The 14,726-nt window shown below is 45.0% G+C and overlaps 1 protein-coding gene across 2 annotated transcripts in view; it reads left to right on the top strand.

The window, feature by feature from the left end:
• Nucleotides 1-14,726, top strand: part of STON1 (stonin 1) — a 48,637-nt gene that overhangs the window by 18,452 nt on the left and 15,459 nt on the right. The window contains exon 1 of one of the 2 annotated variants that reach the window (XM_033124934.1): nt 9,697-9,899. The exons of the other annotated variant lie outside the window; for it this stretch is intronic. The gene's annotated coding sequence lies outside the window, so the exon portion shown is untranslated. Of the gene's footprint in view, nt 1-9,696; nt 9,900-14,726 lie in introns of those variants that run through there. 2 annotated transcript variants of the gene reach the window in all.

Below are 14,726 nucleotides of genomic sequence, written 5' to 3'. Positions count from 1 at the left end.
ACCGACTGGTGAATGGACAAACAGAATGTGGTATACACGTGCAATATTTTTCCGTCTTAAAAAGGAAGGCTATTCTGGCACATGCTTCAGTATGGATGAACTTTGGTGATATTATGCTAAGTGAAATAAGCCAGTCACATAAGGGACAGATACTGAATGAGTCTACTTATATGAAGTTCTTAGAGTAGTCAGAGTCATAGAGACACAAAGTAGAATGGTGGTGGCCAGGGGCTGAGGGAGAGGTAAAAGGAAGTGAGTGTTCAATGGGTATAGAGTTTCAGTTTGGGAAGATGAAGGAGTTCTGGAGATGGAGGGTGGTGATGGCTGTGCAACAATGTGAATGTATTTATTGCCACAGAACTGCACACTCAAAAATGGTTAAAAGGGTAAACTTTATATTTTACCATACACAAAAGCTTGTAGAGGCTTAGAACCACAATTAGTATCATCTTTGCTGGTTCAGTGGCTTGACTGGGCTCAGCTGGGTGGTTCTTGGTTAAGGTCTCTCATGTAGTTAGAGTCAGATGACCACTGGGGCCGGAATCCCTGACAGCTTCAGTGGCGGATGTCCAACATGGTCCTGAGTGTGGCCCCTCCTTGTGGCCTCTCCGTCCAGCAGAGAAGTTGGACAGAGAAGCTATTACCTGGGTTTTTTATGTGGTGGCTCAGGGCTCTAACAAGCAGGAAGTGGCAGCTTTTAGGTCAGTTCAGGCCTAGGCCCCAAATTGTCACAGTGTCACGTCTGCCACATTGTATTAATTAGAGCAATGACAGGCCCACCCAGATTCAAGGGGAGGGGAAATAGAGGCACCCTCTCAAGTGGAGGGGGTGGGCACAAGGTAACATTTTAGAAGAACGTGAGATGGGCGATATTGTTGTGGCCGTCTTTGGAAGACTCCCAGCCTGAAGCATGGTTGCTGGAGTCCTAAAGAGTTTGGGCAGGAAAGGGTTGTCAGGGAGACACATGCTCCTCTGTAGATCCCCCTTTGGAGAATTCATCTTCATACATTGTTAGAGTTTGAAGGAACCTTAGAAACCACTTGCTAGCAGTGACTTGTAACTTATAGAGCCAGAGAGAAGTAGCGTTGGAACAAAAGCTCCCAAATACTGGTCTCCTGGCTCCCGGGCTTGGCAAACAGATTCGCCGCAGGTTAAGATTTAGAGGTCTAAGCTAATGCCCATTGCCAAGAATGTCAGTCAGCAAATCCATTCATTTGCATCCATTTAAACACATTTCTAATCACACTTTGCTCTCAGTGCAAAATGCTTCGTTAAAGCCTTTAAACTTGCCTTTGAAATGCGATAAAATTCACAAATATTTTACACACAGCTCCCTGTGGACTTAGAGACACAAATATTGTTTTTGTGTGTGATAGCTGCATTTGAAACTAAGAGCCCAAGTAAATGTTGATCTTCTAGATTTGCTTTGTAAGGAGGACCTCAATAAATGATTTTTAAAAATCTTTCCTTATTTTTGGAATTGCTCAAGTTGTTACAAATTTATAGGCATATACATTTATGGCATGCCCGGGAGTGGCAGGATCAAAGCAAACATGCTTTTGTTCTCTGTAAGTCAGTGGTCCCTGCCTCTGTATTCACAGTGATGTGGACATTTCCAGGAGAGCTTGGTGGCCAGCAACAGCCTAGGCCTGGCCATGGATAAACCAAAATGGATTTGATTTGGGGTACGCACACAGCCCCGATCACCTCGAAGGTGGTCCCTGTGGCTGTAGCCCTGTTTGGGCAGCCAGAGAAGAGACCTGCCGTAGCGATGGTCACCGTGTTCGTAACTGGGTTTTGTGTCTGGTTAGTGGAGGGACTAAAGCCAGGTGGGGGAAATTCCCTTATGCTGGGGTTAAGTGGCGCGTGACCCAAACGCACAGAAACACGAGCAGAGGGTGTGATCACAAATGCCTGACCTGCTGCCCCATGTCTGTGCCCAAGTGGATGTCCCCTCCCCGTGTAGCCTACTTGCTTCTGAGCTAGGGCTGTCCTCTCTAAACCTCCTGGTGCAGCACTTCCGCACAGGAGACAGCACAGTTTTTCTGTCCTTTGTTGTTTTCTCTGGTCTTTTCTACCAGGTTTTAAGCACCTTAGGAGCAGGAATCTATAGTAACAGTGGCCTCTATTTATGAACCCCGCCTCCTGCACCTGCCATGGTCCAGATGTTTCTTTGTTTAGTATACACAGGAGCCCAGTTTGCTTGGGCTGCCATAGCAATACTACAAACTGGGTGACCCTTACATGCAACAGAAATATATCTCTCACAGTTCTGGAGGCTAGAAGTCCAAGATCAAGGTGTTGGCAGGTGTGGTTTCTTCTGAGATCTGTGTCTTTGGCTTACAGATGGTCACCTTCTCACTGTCCTCGCATGACTGTGTGTTCACCTCGCTGCTGTCTCTCTGTGTGTCCTTAGAAGGACACCAGTCACATTGGCTCAGGGCCCACCCGAAAGGCCTCATTTCAACTTAAACACCTCTTCAGAGGCCCTCCCTCTAAATACAGTCACATTCTGAGGTCCTGGGGGTTAGGGCTGAATTTTGGGGGAACCCTAAATGTTAATTATTAGTATCCCATTTGACACCCGAGGAAATTATTAGTATCCCATCTGACACCTAAGGTAACTTGCCCCATGTGTCTCAGCTGGTCAGTGGCAGGGCTGACCATGGAAAAAGACGTAGGATCAAGTTACCTGAAGGGGCGTGGCTCAGATCACACATCTTAAATATGCAAATCTCCTCCTAACCCTTTTCCCAGCAGGTCCAACTGAAGATAAGCAGAAGTTTTTACACGCAGTCTGACTTCTGAACCCTTGTGACCGGTAGGTAAATCAGGTCTTATTTGTGTCTGGTCTGCATGGTGCTTCACCTAGAACCTGGCGCTTAGAAGACACTAACTGTTCACTGAATGAACGAGCAGGGGGTGTGTGACACAAGACTTTGTAGCAGAACATTTGGAAGACGTTCCCCAAAGCCCCGCATCCCACGGTGAAGATCCTGGGAGGCTCCCCGGGCAGATGATGGTCCTTCACTGCTCACACACACCATTCCATTCTGAAGCCAGCACCATTAGTGTGTGGGAAGGAATCACATTATAAATTGCTAAATACTCTTTCTGGGCCATTTAGCTACTGCCTCCTCTGAAAATACTGAAAGCAATTACATGGTAATTAAGATAAATTGCTTGACCAATTTTCATAGCAAAGTGGCCAATTTTGGTTTCCCCCCACTAAATATTTAAGGCCGGAGAGAGATCCTCGTTTTAGTTTTTTTAAACTGCTGGGACTTGCTGCTTATCTTCACTTGGGCCTGTGGACCTGCAGGGAGGAGGGTTAGGAGGAGATTTGCATATTTAAGATGTGTGAGCCGAGCCAAGCCCCCTCAGCTAGCTGTATCCCACATCTTTTTCATGGTTTCCTCTGAGAATGCAGAATCAAAATCCAGGAGCTGCCATCTAATAACCGCAGGGCCTGCACCCAGCCCAGCCCTGGCGGCCCCCAAGGAGATAATGACCTTTCTCATTTCTTTCTCTGAGCGCCTTGCTTGCTCTTCCCACTGGAAAACCCACGGGAATATGAATACCAGAAGGCAGCCCTGAAAGCGGGCCTTGTTTGCAGGCCCTCCCTGCAGGAAGGCTCGCTTGTCTGCCCCCTTCCCCAGGCCAGGAGTAGGCTGGATTCTTCCTGGAGTTGGAAGGCCTGGGGCCCTTTTGTTCTCCTGAGACCAGAAGGTAGATAGGGTATGAAGAGGAAGGTTGTTACTATGGATGCCAGAAACCAGTCTACCCAGGAAACAACACAGCTCGGGAGAGGACAGAAATCTAGGAACTAGGGGGTCGGGGTGGGGGTGAAGGTGGCTAAGACATGGACGACGGAGTCCCAACTTTGTGACTTTGTGGGTTCCGGCATCCAGCATCCACATTTCCTTTGCTTCCAGACTGGCAGCCTGGCCTCACCCCCACCTGCTGCTGAAAGTGCCACCAACCCTGTCACTGTTAACCTAATTACTAAACCCAGAGGTCATCTGTCTCTATTGTCCCCACCGTCAGCTGCTCTTCAAGGTCCCATGATGGCGCTCCTTCCTGCCTTGGGGGGGCGGTCCCTGCATCTCCTGGTTTTACCTTGGCCTCTCTGGTGGACACTCTCTTTTCCTCTTCCTGTAAGGTGACCAGGTCCTCAGCTTGGGGCACCCTGTGGCCTCTCCCATTCTCTCCTGTATTCAGCTCTCACCTAGCTGAGTAAGACCCCCAACTCTGCATGTGCAGCCTGTGGTTTTCTCCCCATACTGTTTTGTATTTTGAGCTCCTGCTAGATATTTTCACCTGACTGATGTGTGACTGGCCTGCTCCTTTTCCTGCCTCTCCTATGTCTCTGCTTTTCTAAGTGCCAGACTCCCCGTATTCCCGTGTTTTCTAGACCACATTTGGTGTCCAAGTCTTGTCACGTCTTCTTTTGAAATATTCCTTTATCTGCACTCTCTCCTGTTCTGATTCCCACCGTGGGAGTCTGTGTGCTGTAGTGGAAAGAGAATGAGATTGGAGCCCGAGACCGGGGTCGATTCTGACAGTACATTTTTCTGGTGGTGCCACCTCAGGCAAATCACCGAACTTCAGCCTCCAATTCATTGTCTACAAAGTAGAAACACACAGAAGGGTGAACACTCTGCTCACTGAACTTGTCAACGCAGGGCAGGGTTTCTCAGCTGTGGTGGTATTTTGGGGCTGGATAATTCTTTGTTGTGGGGGCTGTCCTGTGCATGGTAGGGTGTTCAATAGTCTCCCTGGCCTCTACCTATTAGATGTTAGTGGTACTCCCCACCCCCAGTTATGACAACAAAAAATGTCTCCAGACATTGCCAAATGCCCCCTAGGGAGTGAAATCACTCCAGCTGTGGTATGGAGCGACGCTGAATCTGGTGGTGGGGGACAAGCATGGTCTCAGGTTTTCACCTTACAAGTCAGCCACATGTAGAAAAGGCCAGCGTCACTTTTGATCCATCTTATTTCTGATTACTTTTGACATCTCCAGGTGCTGTGCTGACTTGCTTGATTAAGTAATACCTTTCATTTCACACCTTAATTCAGCCTACACCAGGCTCGCACCTTGATTTTCTCTTGCTGGAGAAAGAGAGCAATTCAGGAACCAACAGGCCTCCCAGGACTCTCACCGGTGTCCCCTGCAGGTCTGGCCCAGCCTGCTGCTCGGGCACCCTGACTTGTAGCAATGGTCAGTGCAGATTTAAGAACCCATCGCTTGTGAGCACTATGCTACCATTTTTTGAGTACCCACTATGTGGCATTTTACTTAGTAATTTAGCATTAATGTATTTGATCTTTAGGAAGTAGGTGTTACTTTTTAAATTATTAGAGTCAGGTGTACAAAAACAACATAATGATTAGACATTTACACCCCTCACAAAGTGATAATCTCACCAAGTCTACTACCCCTCTGACATCGTACATAGCAATTATAATACCATTGACTGTATTCCCTATGCTGTACTTTACATCCCATGACTAGGTGTTTGTTCGTGTGTGTGTGTGTGTGTGTGTGTGTGTGTGTGTGTGTAAATTATAGTTGACATTCAGTATTATTTTATATTAGTTGCAGGTGTACAGCGCAATGGTTAGGCATTTATATAATCTATGAAGTGACACCCCTGTAAGTACAGTGCCCGTCTGACACCCTACATCGTCTTCTCAACATTACTGATTATATTCCCCACGCTGTATTTCACATCCCTGTGACTATTTTGTGACTACTAATTTGTACTTTCTAATTTGTTCACCTCCTCCTTCATCCCCTAACCCCCTCTCATCTAGCAACCATCAGTTTGTTCTCTGTACCTATGAGTCTATTTCTGTTTTCTTTGCTCATTTATTTTGTTCTTTAGATTCCACTAATAAATAAGATCATACGGTATTTGTCTTTCTTAGTCTGACTTGTTTCACTTAGTATGATATCCTTTAGGTCCATCCATGTTGTTGTAATTGGTAAGATTTCATTCTTTTTTATGGCAGAGTAATACTCCATTGTATAAATGTGCCACCTTTATTTATCCAGTCGTCTATTGATGAGCATTTCGGTTATTTCCATATCTTGGCTATTGCAAATAGCGCCGCAGTAAATATAGGGATGCGGATGGTTTTTTGAATTAGTGTTTTGGATTTCTTTGGATAAATACCCAGGAGTAGAATTGCTGGGTCATAAGGAAGTTCTATTTTTAATTTTTTGAGGAACCTCCAAACTGTTCTCCAAAGTGCCTGCACCAGTTTGCAATCCCACCAGCAGTGCATGAGGGTTCCCTTTTCTCCACATCCTCATCAACACTTGTTTCTTATTTATTGATGATAGCCATTCTGACAGGAGTGAGGTGGTATCTCATTGTGGTTTTTATTTGCATTTCTCTGATGATTAGTGACGTTGAGCATCTTTTCATATGTCTATTGGCCATCTGCATGTCCTCTGTGGAGAAATGCCTATTCATGTCCTCTGCCCATTTTTTAATTGGATTGTTTGTGTGTTTTTTTGGTGTTGAGTTGTATGAATTCTTTATAAATTTTGGATATTGACCCCTTATCAGATGTATCATTGGCAGATATCTTCTCCCATTCAGTAGGATGTTTTTGTTTTGTTGATGGTTTCCTTTGCTGTGAAAAAACTTTTTAGTTTGATGCAGTTCCACTTGTTCATTTTTTCTTTTGTTTCCCTTGCCTGAGGAGATATGTCAGTTAAAATATTACTAAGGGTAATTTCTGAGAGTTTAAGGAAGTCGGTGTTATTTATTTTCACTTTATAGTTGAGGAAACGGAGGCCAAAAGATATCAAGGCTCAGGGCTAAGGAAAGGAACTGAGATGGGAGGCCAGGTGACTTTGGCACGAAAGCCTGCCTAGGCACCGTGCTATTCAGTCTCTGTGGGTTGATTCTTTGCTGTGACTAGAGGACAGTTGAGGAGGAGCTCCTCTTAATCATGGCTCAGAAGGTCCCCATCTTGCCACCAGCAGGTCCTAAGGATGGGGAGCAGAACTTTAGGCCAGGCAGATGGCTGGCTGAGACCGTGAGTCCCAGCTCTGTGTCCAGCCCAGGGAGGACCCCATTTAAGGTAGTTTCTTTCCTTCATAACTTGGACAAGACTTGGCTATGGAGTGTGCTGGGTGCTCACTTTTCCCTAAGAGAGCAGCCCAAGGGTTCAGTGCTACTCACCCAAAGCACAGATGAGAGGGTGACCCTAGTCCCAGAGCCCCACACATTTCCCTCCCTGGCTCTCTGTAGTGGGAGACTGGGGAGGGTCCCCAAGGCCTGTGAAGGGTAGAGGACCAGGTGCTGGGGTGTGGGGAGGCTGGGGAGAGCTACGCTGCGAGCCCAGGGCCCCAGGCAGTGTGCGCGCTGGGCATCCTGCAGCATTCCAGAGCCCTCTCCCTGAGAGCACTCTGATGGTCTCCTCTTGGCCAGGAGGGGCTGGGACCTAGGGGTGGGAGGCTTCAGTGCTGACAGTCAGAGGGGCAGTGAAGGGAGCTGCCAGATGCCGCCCTGGATGCTTGGAGGATGCCCTGGGAAATGAAGCCCTCACAGGCTTGCCAAGGTCAAAGGCAAGAGACCATTCCAGTTCATGGCCTATCTGGAAGCTCTTTGGTCCCCTGTCTGGGAAAGCAAAGGGGACATGTCTCCCTGTGAAGACTGCTGGTGCCCCAGGGAAAGAACCTATGGCTCTGCTTCTCCTGACTGTGTGTTCTCTAGCCCCAGGCACTTTATCTTAGAATAGTATGTTCCAGGATGTTCTAAAGCCCATACTTCATGTGGGTCTTTTCCATGAGGAAAGCTACCTGTTACTCCCCCCTGGAGCCTGTGAAAACAGTAGCATCCTACAGGCTCTGGGAAGGATTGCCAGGAAGAGACCTGCAAACCCTTGTTAAACCAGGATTTCTCACACTATTAACTTCTCTCTACTTTGGGAGCTACTGTCATTAAGGAGAAGCCTTGAGCAGGGATTCAGGCGCAAGGATAGGACTGAAATAGGAACAGATCACATCTGGAGGGCAGAAGAGAGACGGGGTCATGTGCCAAGCAGAATGGAGAGAGAGTTCTAGAAAAGGATTTATAACAACTCGACCTAATGCAAAAGCAAACTGTAGAATCTGGGCTCTTTAATTTATTCCTGATTAGGGAAAGGAAGGCTAGAATGAGAGAGGGGAAACAGAAAGGAGGAGGAGAGAAAGAGAAAGGAAAACTGCTGTATATACTGACTACCTGTTATGAGGCAATTTACATATGAGGCAAATGTTATCACCATTTTACAGATGAAGAAACTGAGGCTCAGAGACCAAAGTTTAGCAGATTTCCATAGCATCTATGACAGTGACGTGAACATGGCCTGGATACTCCCTAAAAATGTCATGGTGAGAAGAATAAAATTCTGAAATCAGAATGCCTGCCTAACCTTAAATCTTCGTTGTTCATGTAAAGACAATCTCCTGGGACTAGCCAGTAGGAGTTGTTATCTGTTCATGTTACTCTCTAATGTAGGAAATGATCAGATTATTAAAACAAAGTTAAAATAAGAGCTGGGATTCAAATTCATCCTGGAAAGGTAGAGGTTAAATGCCACAGGAGAGGCGTGGTTTTGGGGACCTGACCTGGAACCAGCACAGATAATATTTGAAGGCATGGATAGGTTTTGCTGTGGTTTAATATTTTACAAATGGTATTTCCTGTCACATAGCTGAACTAAATACCACACATGTTTGTGATTAAGTATTATGGGCTGCAGAACATATGTGCCAATAGTACATGCTGTCTATGCAGTGAGCACTTCTCCTGGGCCCTAAGCCTAAGGTAAGTGTACTCTGCAAGTGTTTTCACTTTACTCTGGGTTTAGTGTTGTCTTATGATTCCTTTCTGTTCCAAACTTTTAGTTTCCCCTTTAAAGGGAAACATTCTATAGGAATGATATTTTAAACACATTCATAGCAAACCTTTAAGAAAATTCTTCATGGATGCATTTTGCACACTGGGCTGTCCTTGACTTTGGCTTTGTTTCCAGGGTCCACAACCCAGAATAGCAAGGAAGGTACCTACCCTGTTTCCCCGAAAATAAGACTTAGCCGGACAATCAGCTCTAATACGTCTTTTGGAGCAAAAATTAATAGAAGACCCAGTATTATATTATAATTATAATTATATTATATTATACTATACTATATTATATAAGACCCGGTCTTATATTATAGTAAAATAAGACCGGGTCTCATATTAATTTTTGCACCAAAAGACGCATTAGAGCTGACTGTCCGGCTACCTCTTATTTTCAGGGAAACATGGTAGATGGCAGTCCTCCCACCATACAAAACAACAGGGAGGCTTTGCAAATTCAGCTCTGGTCTAGTTTCAATGCAGCAGTTGAGAAGTCCAGCAGTGGGGTGAGTTGGAGAATTCCTTATTTAGGGGACAGCCAGTGAAACCACACAGATACTGACATGAAGACATTCTTTCTCTAGATTATGCAGCATTGTTAGAGAGCAAAAAGTCACAGGCATAAAGGACTAAATTCAGCCCTGTGCAAAGCCAGGGGCGTGGCTGAGGGACCAGATGTGTTCATGAGGCTTGAGTAGGAGTCAGCTCCACAATGACAACTCGGGTGGGGCTGATACCAGGAGGGCGCTGCTGAGTGCTGGTGATGCTTCCCTGAGCTCTCTCTGCTGAACACCCCTTCAGCATCGGGCCTCCCCCAGTGTCTGGCAGGTACAGAGAAGCCAGACAGACTCTGGGCATCATCCTGGAGGGTGGTGTTCTCCACACATAACATACTGAAGTAGGGAGAAAGTCTTCAGCTGCAAATGACCTGGAATGCTGATTCCACAACCAAATGCGTCTAATCTGATTTGGACAATCTGCAGGAAAAAGGTAGAACTTCATATTTATATTTTATTTGAATGGTTTCTGGAGAAAAGCAAAGGAAAACTACAAAGGACAGAAGTAGACCCTTGAGCATAGAGCGGGGTGGGAGATGGCATGAGAGGAAGGACGATGCAGGGAGTTACACAAAGTTTGGGGAATTAGATGGTCTACCGAGATTGCCACTAGAAGAGCAGGTGGCACCTAAATCCATTTGTTGGGCTGTCTGTCTGAAAAACTGTTCCTCACTAAGGGTGCTGGCCAGTTGATACAGTTGAAAAGGAACAGGAAATAGGGCAGTAAGGAAAGCCATTCTCAGAACTGACCCAAATTGATAACTGAGCTGCCGTTGTTCTTGAGCATTCATGGGGAAAACTGGCTCAGAGCTTGCCTTTCCCGCAGCCTGGGTGCCTAAATGGCAGATACGTGTGGTGGGCTTTGGGGAGAAATAGGCTCCTCTCAGGGGAGAACAGAATCCCTCCAGGTTAGAGAGTTCCTGGCTGCAGGAAGTGGAGGCTCCTACCCTGGAGCTTCCTCCTTAGTGCAGCGTGGAGTGGCAGTTAGGACACTGACACCAGCCAGTCGTCAAATCTCTCGGGAACTCTGGGGTGGTGGATGGTATGGAGCATGGACTTTGGGATCAGACAGATTTGGTCCCAGTTCAAGTCTGCCTCTTACTGGCTGGGTGACTTGAGGCATGTAGCTTAACCTCTCTGAAGCTTCTTTTCCTCTTCTACAAAACGGTGATATTATTACTTGACGGGGTTGTGAGGATTAATATGAGATCATGCACATACAGCCCTTGGCACACCATGAGCACATAGTAAGTACTTTAAATGTTTGTTGGTGTGGTTAATTGAACAGAATACCTCCAATTTCTGCCTAATTCTAAAATTCAGTGATTCTTTGAACTGGAGAGGGCAGCATAGAGATTCACGTTATGGAAAGCTAAATCGACCATTTAAAATTAATCAAACATTTATTGAGCTGCATACTTGTGTCAGACATTTGTAGGCAATGTGGAAAATGCCCTAATGAATGAGACACGATCCCTTCCTGAAAAAGCTTCACCCTGACTCTCAAAGGATATGATTTTTTTTCTACGATAACTTGAAAATTTTTATCTCCAAATTCCTTTTGGTGAGACCGCTTTTCCATGTTTCTTATTCATAAGGCTTACTGCAAATCATTTGCAGTATTAATACTATTGTTGTTATTTGTGAAAGATTTTATTTTTAAAACAATTTCAATACATTATAATCTCCATAATGCTCTTTTAAGAGTTGTGTTATGATTTCTTAAGTGGAGGAGAGGGGTGGAGTGTAGGCCTTGTGTGTAAATGCAGCTTTTCTCATGTTGGCTGTGGCCTGGGGCCCTCCTTTGCTGATCCAACATCTAGCATGGTGGGGGTGATTAATTATTTTAGGGCTTCCCTAAATATTTTTGGTGGATTGTTAAACTCTCGCTACATCAAGGGAATGTGCTAGGTTCTGGAAAGGCCTCTGTCACATGTGTTGAAGTCAGAGGTTGAAATCACAGTCTCCCTGAATCTTTGCTATTATTCCCAGTGTGAGTAGGTGTGTGCGTTTACTTTCAGTTTGGTCTTGAGTTCAGTGTATTCTCTTGCTGCTTTGAAAATAGGCAGCCGAAAAGAATGTCTGATAGTCTTAAGGGGAAGCAAACACTCACTCTCCTTAGAAACCTTCAAACCTCAGAGATTGATTTCTAGAAATTGTCACCTTCGTACATTTTCCTTTTCTCTTTGTGCCTCGCTCGGAGTCTTGGTGTCTTGCCCTGTCTCTGAATTTCCTCTGGAACTGTCTTCTTGGAGTTTGCAGTATACTCCAGATTGACTGAAAAACAGACCTCTGAAAGGACGAGGGCATGCAGGGTGGGAGGGAACCCACATCTGAGGAAACAGCCAGGAAATGGAACCAGAGGAAGGCAGCTGGGGACCTGGTGCCAGGAGTTCTGGGTTCCTGGCTCTGCACTAATTGGATCGTGGACTTTGCAGAAGGCTCTCCAATGCAGAGGTCCACGCTGGATTGTCGTAACGTTTAAATGAGATGTTTCCTTTGAAAGGTCTCTGTAAATGGTAAGACTTAGGGCCTTCTGGAAGGCCTAGACACTTACTTGAATCCTACCCCATTTGCAGTGCAGAAATAAATAAATAAATAAATACTGAGGTTAAATAGGTGCTGCTGCTTGAATATTTTTAGATTCCAGTGTCTTGAAATAGGTGGGGTAAAGTTGCAGATGACTAAAAGAAGACACGTTCTAGACCTCTCAACTCTGAGCTTTCTCGTCCCTCCCTGAGACCCAATGGGCGTTCGACAGACCAAGGCTCTGGACAGGATGTGGCCCCTTTTCCCTGATGTGGGTGGCGATGGGTTAGGAGGGAAGGAAAGAGGAGGAAAACGCTGCTTGGAATTGATTCTAGTTGTTGACTTTGAGAATGAGGACTGGTCGCTGCATTGAGACTAGAATAGAAAGATGAGGTCAGATAGAGGGAAAGGGTGAAAGAGACAAGGGAAATGGAAATGAGCGTAAAAAGGATTGATAAGGAAGGGCAGCAAGAGGAGCACAGCGGGGGAAACAAACCTGCCGTTGATCAAAGAGCCCGGAGTCTTAGCCGCTGGCTCCAGGGTGGCATCTAAGCCCTGCCCTTTAAACAGGGACAAAGGTTTGGACTCAGGTTGGGCACAGTGTACAGTTCTATTTGGTTGAATTAAACTCCCGTTTGTTAACAGTGCCTCCTATGGAAGAGGCCTCCTGCACAGGGGGAAGAGTGTGTGTTGCACTGATTTTTGCATTCAAGGAAGACTTTTTTGCAAGGTGTGCTTTCTGAAGTTCAAGGGTCACTTAAAACTGAACGGGATTGATGTCTTTATCAGGTTTATGGAAATACTTTTTTTCTCATAGTAAGCAAAAACTCGGAAGAAACCAATATCACGGTTCCGAATTTTGAAGCTACCAATGGAAAACGGATGAGGCAAAAACGTTTGGTTTAGATCAGAATAGGAGTCAGTCTGAAACTGAATTATTCCTTCTTCTTGGTTTTCTTTTTCTTTCTTTTTAATAAACTCAACTAAAGTAAATATTTACACGATCTCTCCCCCTATATGAAAAATTATTTTGGCTGGATTCCTTCGGAAGCGGGTGAGATGGGATGGGTCAAGAAATATTGCTGCTGATTTCCTGACTCTGAGGCTTTTGGCAGAGTCCCTTGAAACACTGCTCTTCCTGCCCCAAAGGGAAAGTGCTTAATGGCAACTACAGCCTAGGGGCAGTGGCAGTGAAATGCCCTCCAGAGAGTCCCAGCTGGCCTGGGCTGCTGCTCCGCTGTGTTTTGTGCCCTCAGGAATGTGCAGATTTAGCAAATGACGACACTGAGCATGCCTTGTCCCCAGTGGAGCCCCAGGCCTTCTCTCTCTCTGTGCGCTGGCTCTTTTCCAAGCTTCAATGATTGCATTGGTTGAGCCTTCATTATCCACAAGGGGAGGCGAGAAGGCGGGCTGGCGGGAGAAAATATGCTTTTCTCATGGCCGTTATTCCAGCAGGTTTTGAGTTTTCACATCAGGAGATCTCGTGGAGTTTTACTTTCTATCAGTTTGCAGGTTTGGTCCAAAATCCCAGTGGTAACACAAATTTCTACTTCTGAAAAAAATTTCAACTGGATGTCATCCATCATAGAATTGTTTTAGAGAGGCAAAGAAAGTCAGTGATGATTCTAGTCTAATCGCTGGATGTCCGGAGTGCGTGTGGAGCAGTGCCCAGCTTTCGGGTTACCCAACCCCCAGGTCAGTGCTGTGGCCCGACAGCTCATCGCTTACGAAGTTGTTAGGATAATTTCAGTAATTTGTGTTGCATTAGATTGACATGAAATTACCTGTGTTCAAATTCTGGTTCTTTCCAAGCCGAGGTATATACCTAAGAGAAATGATCACACAGAAACTTACACACAAACGTTCATAGCAGTATTCATAAAAGCCCCCAAATAGAAACAAACCAAATGTTCATCAACTGATGAATGAAATAAACAAAATATCCTCACTATCAAATATTACTTAGCCACAAAAAGGAATGAGGTACTGATACATGATACAACATGGATGAACTTTGAAAATGGTATACTGAGTGACGGAAGCCAGACACAAGAGGCCATATGTTGTAGATTCTAATTATACGAAATGTCCAGAATATGCAAATTCATAGAAGAATAAAGTAGATTAGTGGTTGCCAGGGCTTGGGAGATTGGGGGAATGGGGAATAACTGCTACTAGGTACGGGGTTTGGTTTTGGGGAGTCATAAGAATATTCTGGAATTAGTGGTGATAGTTGCACAACTCTGTGAATGTACTAAATACCACTGAATTGTCAAAAAGGGTAAATTTTATGTGTGTGAATAAAGCTTTTATTTAAAAAAAATCCTCGTACTGCTTCTTACCAGTTGGGTGACTTTAGGCAATGATGCTAAACCTAAGTAATCTCTGCTATGATATGAGAGGAATGATATACACATCCCAGGGTTGTTTTGATAAATGAGATCATGAATTTGAAAAAGCTTCTAAACTGTAAATCTCACGTGTTTTGCGGCTGTCAGTGGGTGATAAGTTCATTATAAATTGGGTTTTTATCTTCTGTTGTATTTTTTACAGCACTAACAAGGTCTGGCTACACAGTAATCATTCAAATAACAGACTTTTTGAATTGATTCAAGTGTTGCAGTATTTTTAATGGTGGTAAAAAATAATTCTTAAAACCTAACAAAATTTTGAGTGTACAGTACAGTATTGTTAACTACATGTTCATTGTTGTACAGTAGATCTCTAGAAC

Source organism: Rhinolophus ferrumequinum, chromosome 13 (genome assembly GCF_004115265.2).
Source record: "Rhinolophus ferrumequinum isolate MPI-CBG mRhiFer1 chromosome 13, mRhiFer1_v1.p, whole genome shotgun sequence".
NCBI lineage: Eukaryota > Metazoa > Chordata > Mammalia > Chiroptera > Rhinolophidae > Rhinolophus > Rhinolophus ferrumequinum.
Note: the sequence above shows the minus strand (reverse complement) of the source record. Positions and strands in the feature narration are given on the sequence as shown.